Raw genomic sequence first — 7,500 nt, forward strand, 5'->3', positions numbered from 1 at the left:
CCAGTGCCAATCTATCTATCGCTCTGTCTAACACCCTCCTCTGCACTTCTTTTTTTTCTCTTTTTCTCTCTCCACTCTTTTTTTCTCACTCTCTTTCTCTCTCCCTGTATGAGGGCAATTCATTTAACATCATTGTAAAAGAGGACATAATAGGTCGTGTCCTGGGTCCTGCCTCTCTCTCTTTCTCTCTCTCTCTCGCTTGCCTCTTTCCATATCTCTCTTTCTCCTTATCTCTCTCTACTCTCTCCCTGTGTCTATCTCTCTCTCTCTCTCACTCTCACTCTCTCTCTCGTCCTCTCGTTTTGCCTCTGGGTTCACAAGCAGCAATTAGCTTCTCTCCCCCCGTGTGTCAGGAGGCGTAAGCGAGTGAGGAGAGGGAGGTGAGGGGGGTCACAGCGAATCCTCTCCTCCGCAAAGATGATTATGTCTTAACCCGCCGTTATTCAAAGGAGTTCGCCCCTGGGCATGAGGCTGCTCACAACGTGCTCACAACGAGACGCGACACCTCGACACACACACACACACACACACACACACACACACACACACACACACACACACTTCCGCTCGTCCCAAGTTCTGTGTGTGTGTGTGTGTGTGTGTGTGTGTGCATGTGTGTTAGCAGTTGAGGTATGAAAGAGAATGAAAGGTGGAGTGGAAGAGAGAGAAAGGGAGAGAGAGAGGGGGGGAGAACAATATGTCAAGTGAAAGTTGTTCTCAGTGATTTTGCAGATGATTCAGTAGCACCCGAAGGAGTGCTCCTCGTTGGCCACACACTCTGTGTTCCTCAGTAAATGTAATCTACCCCTGAAATAAGGTATGTCCACTGGACAGCAACTGTACATTAAGACCATAAAGATATATTGTCAGTTCAACGTTCTACTCTATGAGATACGTATTCTAATCTACACTATCATGATCATTAGTCAGGGAAGGATTCACAGGAAATTTGAACCAAGCTCTTGCATATGGTATCATGGTATCATGTTTGCTTGTAGCCTATTTACATGAAATAGGTGACGAATACCCATAAACTGAACCATGGACCTATGAGTTAGACGTGTAGAATAGAAATGTACTATTACACATTGACATGGCTATTGACGCTCTCAGTGACACTGAATTATGTTACAGGATGTGTTTTTAGTGCTTTGGCCCAATATTTCCATTACAGCAACTCTGCTGCAGTGTATCAACTGGGGGTCTTCCGTTTTGCTGCTCTCTATCAAGGCATATGCAAAACGTAACCGAAGTTCACATTTTCTTCATGACTCCTCAAAGAAACACATGTCATTATCTTCATTCCTGCTGACCATTTCCATACGGCGTAAGCTCCCTCTCTCATATTCAGCAGTCACGGGCTTGCCGTATCTGGTCATTAATTCACTCTGAGGGTGATAAATACGAAGGGCCAAGCCACATGCCCACTCGTACTCCACAGACTACCTTCTAGTGGTGTGGAGAGACAGGAATCTCATTATTCTCCCACTACAGACACACACTTCATTTACAAATACTGTGCACATTCATAAAAGGACTTTAATATTGCATACAATCAGATATGGTGGTGATATAACCATACGGTTGTGATATCCTGCGCTTGGCTTCAAAGAGCCCTCTTTAAACATCAGCATTTAGCACTGTCAGACATCTAAGCGTTGCTGATGAATAGAATTAATCTTCCTTTTTGTCTTCTGAATAAACGATTTGTACAGACGTGCCGTAATTAAGCTCGGCAACAGCTGCAGCTGGTTACCGACACCTGATCTGCCTTTGAATTGTATCTTAATCAGCAATTATTAAATCACAACGCGCCAAAAAAAACGGTGACAGGCGACAGTCACTGGTGTCTCTCACCGATAGGTGGAGGGAAAAAAAAGAGGGAAAGAGAGAGATAGAGAGAGAGAAAGGAAAGAAAGAGGAGTGACATGGAACCCGAGAGATATTCATTCTCCGTGTCTTTCCTGAGGCTTATCCCCAGCTCTCTCATGGCGTCTTACCATTTTAAACCTTATTTGGTTTGCAAAAGTGAGACTAAGCCCCTACTCCTCTTTTTTGCCCATTCTCTCTTCCATTCTCCTCTTTTTTTTCCTCTCTCCTCCTTTTCTAATTCTCCCACTTCCTTTGACCATTTTTTTCCCGCGTTCTGCGGTGTCTAACCCGGAGATAAGGGTGTCGGAATAACTTTTGGGACGGTGGGTTTTGGGATCCAGGCGGGGGTCACAGAGGAGAGGGTGGTGGGGGTCAGTGCTGAAGGACAGTCAGAGTGTGTGTGTGTGTGTGTGTGTGTGTATTTTTTTGGCTTTGGGTGAAGAGGCTGTGGAGCTTCAAAGAGAAGCCAGGCTGGGCCCCAGAGTGAGGAGGTCCCTCTGGGAAGAGAGAGAGAGAGAGAGAGAGAGAGAGAGAGAGAGAGAGAGAGAGAGAGAAAGAGAGAGACAGAGACAGAGAGAGACAGAGTTCAAGTCCATCTCTGGAAGCACAGCCGCTCACTCCTTGGAGTGATAAAAAAAAAAAAAAATCCCGGAACCGCAGGCAGAGAATCGGACACCTCGGGGTCCCTGGTGACTGAAGGCCCTATCAAGCCCAACCTCCCCCCTACCCCAACTCCTTACCTTCCTTCCTTGTCCTTGGGCCGAGCTGGAGAAGGACAAGAAGAGAGAGTGAAAAGTTCAGCATATGGTGAGAAGTGTGCGTGTGTGTGTGTGTGTGTGTGTATACTGTATGTGTGTGTGTGTGTGTGTGTGAGTGTGTGTGTGTGTGTGTGTGTGTGTTTGCAATGTGTGTGTGTGTGTGTGTGTGTGTGTGTGTGTGTGTGAGTGAGGGCAAAAGTGATGGGAGAGTGGGGGGAGCTGCTGGTGTTTTAAATCGCCTGTGCAAACATACTGAGCCGTGCTCAAACACTTTGTCATCGATCGCTCTTCGTCTCTATCATCTGCCTCTCTCTGCTTCGCCCTGTCCCTCCCTTTTCTTCCTCCCTCCCTTCCTTTTCTTCCTCCCTCCCATATTCTCTATCTTCTTGATCTTTCTCTCTCTCTTTCTCCATTTTTCATTCTCTGTATCTTTCTCTCTCAATCATTCTCTGTGTAAACCTCTTGTTCTGTTTCTGTCTTTCACTTTCTCACTGCTCCTCTCTCTCTCTCTCGTTCTCTGTATCCCTCTCTTTTTACAGGCTGGATTAGCAGACTCACATCATGGGTGTCTGCAGTGATACTGTATGATGTACTGTAGAACAACAAAGCTTGACTAACGATGACAGGTCATCCATAATATTACACCATTATAGCCTTTGTGACATCACATATTATTACAGAGTTAGAGACACTCAACACATTCATATTAGAGGGACTCAACAAGAGTGCTCCTCTCGGAGATTAAAATATTTAAATACATAATTATTATTTTTTTATTTTATTAAATATATTTATTAGTTTTCACATTTACAACAAATAAAACATGGATCCACTGTGAAATATGTTGAAGAAAACAAATCAACAAACAAACACACTACAAACAAATAAACCAAAAACAACAAGCTCAATTACATACATACAACCAAAAGTTATATAAATAATAGGAAATCAGCTCTCTCTAATCAAGATCTTTTAGAGAATTCCTGATCATAATTAAACATTAATAAACAATAATTTGCACCTGTAAGCGATAATTATTATAAAGTGCTACAATGTATTTGTAAGTATATGTGAGAGTGTGTGTGGATGAATGTATGTGTGTGTTTTGTGAGAGTGTGTGTGGGTGCATGTGTGTGTGTGGATGGGTTGCATGGGCAGCTGTGGCCTACTGGTTAGCGCTTTGGACTTGTGACTGGAGGGTTGCTGGTTCGAACCCCGACCAGTAGGCACGGCTGAAGTGCCCTTGAGCAAGGCACCTAACCCCTCACTGCTCCTCGAGCGCCGCTGTTGTTGCAGGCAGCTCACTGCGCCGGGATTAGTGTGTGCTTCACCTCACTGTGTGTTTCACTAATTCACGGATTGGGATAAATGCAGAGACCAAATTTCCCTCACGGGATCAAAAGAGTATATATACTTATATATATTTTAACTAAAGCCAGAGTAAATGATCTCACTGATCATATTTCATAAAAGCATCTGCTACATGAATTGTACATGTAAAAAGTACAATACAATTTCACTTTTTTACAACTGCACAGCACTACACACTATCTAAAACACTAATGTAACAAACTGGTCATTTATGTGTAACAGAACATTGATATAAACCAAGTATTGTTTTATGAAATTAAGATGTAGTATCAATGTTTTGTAACTATTTTATACTCAAAGCATCACAGCTATATGTAACATCGTAGTTATAAGATCGTAATAAGAGAATCTCAAATGTGGCCATTTTTTGTGTTTGCCACTCTCCAGGCAGCCATTTTGTTTGCGTGGCTCTGTGATAGTGGCGGCCTCCCCTCTGTTCCACCACTGGTCCTCTCTCACACGCTGGACTCCAGTGGCGAAGCGTGGAGGGCAGACACGCGTAATGGCCTCCGTTCTCCCCCCATTACTCTCCCGTATGCGAGTGAGCACGCGCCGCGCCTCTATGCCTAACTGCTCCTCTGCATGGTAATTATTTTCCAGCCCAAAGGTTGCTGCAGGCAACGTCAGACCCAGCGTCAGGGACCACTGCAATAGGTGTAAGCTGCATTATTTATTTGTGTTGCAACCGATGCCGAGCACAGGATCCCCATGCCTCTCTCACACCCCCACCCACCCATCCACACACACACACATGCACCCACACACACTCTCACAAAACACACACATACATGCATCCACACACACTCGCACATATACTTACAAACACACACACACACACACATTTACTTGCAAACACACACACACACATACACACACACACACACACACACACACACAGTTACTTACAAACACACACACACAAACACACACACACTACGTTATCCGTGGAGACCAGTATGGTCACACACTCAATGTCACCTTTCGCGTTCAGCAAGGCAGGGGCCTAGACCACCTGCTCCATGCCAAGATAGTTCCGGAAAGGAAAAAAAAAAAAAAAAAGTAACTGGGCTCAAGGGCACCGAGGTGGCATTTACAAAAAAAAAAAAAGAAGAAGAATTAAGCAGAAACAGAAATCTGGGCAGTGATTTGAGGAGCTTGGACAATTGGGCCTCCTCGGCAAGGATCAGGGGCGTCCAGCGTGAGGATGTCTCACACATCACTGATGTGTTTGTTTGTCAGTGTGGGAGAGGGGAGCATATTTCCACTGTCACAGTGAGGGCTGAGGGTCACACTCACGCTGATATGACTACACAGGCCCTGATCTGATGGCACAGTCCAGCGTGGCGTGGCGTGGCGTGGTGTGGTGTGGTGTGGTGTGGTGTGGTGTGGTGTGGTGTGGCGTGGCGTGGCAGGACTGGATGTTGTGATGGAGGGTTAAGCACAGCAGAAGGGTCAGTGGTTCTACTAGCTGCCGGGGGACTGTTTGAGTGACTGCCACAGACTCCTCTCTTCTCTTCTTCCATATCCCTCTCTCCATTCCGCTACCCTTCTCTCTCTCTCTCTCCCCGACCACACTCTTTTTCCCCTCCTCTTCCCCCTCCATGTCCCTTTCCTCTCCTCTTTTCTCTTCTCTTCCCTTCTCTCACTCTCCCCATCAGCCACTCTGTCTTCTCCTCCTCACTCTCCTTCTCTCTCTCTCTCTACTCTCTCCATCCATCCATCCATTTTGTTCCAGGCCATGCCGTCGTTCCCCCATGACCTGTCAGATCACGGCCGTTGCCCCTGACTGAACCCCCCCCCCCCCCCCGCACACCGTGTGCCCCCCCCCCCCCACATTCCCCCCAACATTCTGACAGCCTGACCACTGTCCCTGTCAGCCCCGCTCACTGTCCCCCACACTCTGAGCAGATCCAACAGCAACAACATCAACAGCGTCGGCCTCGCTTCGCTCACGCACTCGCTCACAGTCTCGTGTGAGACATGGGCTCGCTCTTTCTCCCGACAAACACGCCTGACATGACAGCCAGCAGCAGAAGGAGCAAACTCATGTCAGACCCGTCCAATCAAAGTTCTCTGACCACAGAACCCAGAGAAGCCAATCAGCCATACTGTACATATACACCGAAACACACACACACACACACACACACACACAAACATTCAGCTACAATGCATGCAAACATTCATATGCACTTTAAATACTCTCTCTCTCTCATTCTTCCCTGAAAAATAGAAAGAGGGGGCAAGAGAGCAGGTAAAGAAAAGAAAGAGGAGAGAGAAAGAATGAGGGAGGAACGTAGAGATAGAGAGAGAAGAGGAGAAAGAGGCTCCTGTGGGTTGTGCTATCATTGCCATGCCCTGTGTAGAGAGAGATATGGACAGAGAGAAAGAGTGACAGAAATAGAGAGAGAGAGAGAGAGAGAGAGAGAGAGAAAGAAAGAAAGAAAGAGAAAGAAATTCAGAGACTTGTGTGTGCTGTGTTCTGTACGAAACACATGCTGAAGTCAGTGGACTACCCATCACTATAATCTGATTGTTTCCAATGAGTTGTATGCTAGTACTGTCTAGACCATTTTTTTTTCTTTTAGAGACATTAACCCATTCGCGCTGGATGCTGCATGACGCAACATTCTATCTCCCGCCTGATGCTGCATAGCGCAACATTGAATCTCCCGCTGGATGCTGCGTAGCGCAGCATGCTTTTTATTTCATGTTTCTAGGTGCTACAGAGGCTTAGATATTACATTTTGGTAGACGTTGACAATTTTTAATATGTTTTCAAAAAACCCTCACGAAATAAGGTTATTTAGTCTAGAATGCCATAGGATTCTATAGGCGTTTTTAGCAGGCCTTTTAGGAGTAAATGGGTTAAACACAAACCTCAGCTTCCATATCACCATAAGCTAATGGAGCAGCTGTTTGCTCTGCGTTCAAATCTTCTGTAGGGGGCTGAGGCAAGCCCAGTAATGGAAGGCGTGCTAGACACGCCCACAGCGGCAGCCCTACCCTTTCAGGCTCAGTCACCAGGGTCCCTTCACAGATACCCCCACCACAGACCTGGTCTGCTCAGGTCCGGCCAGGGCAGTCTCCTCCACCCCAGGACCGACCTTCTTGGATCCGACTGTGGTAGACTCCTCTGTAGACGTCTCAGAACCGCTTGTAGTCTAGTATTGTTTTTTATTATTATTTAAATAAATATCTTTTTTGTTTCTGTTAGTTTTTTTTGTTTATTAATTATTTATTTCATATTTTATTTACTTCATAATAGCAACTATTAAGGGTATTATTATCATTGTCCATATGAATTCATTCATGTGAATTAACGTTTGACAACACAAGTAATGTTGTCATATCCATAAAGCAGAGAGAGAGAGAGAGAGAGAGAGAGAGAGAGAGTGGTGTGGGAGTCTCTCTCATTGCCATGCTTACATGGAGAGTGAGAAAGAGATAGAAACATGGAGACTGAGAGATAGAAAGAAAGAAAGAGAGAGAGAGAGAG

Source organism: Alosa pseudoharengus, unplaced genomic scaffold (assembly GCF_046254945.1).
Source record: "Alosa pseudoharengus isolate Yale_2024_CS ecotype anadromous, Long Island Sound unplaced genomic scaffold, YU_APseudo_1.1 YU_APseudo_1.1_scf_12, whole genome shotgun sequence".
NCBI classification, from domain to species: domain Eukaryota; kingdom Metazoa; phylum Chordata; class Actinopteri; order Clupeiformes; family Clupeidae; genus Alosa; species Alosa pseudoharengus.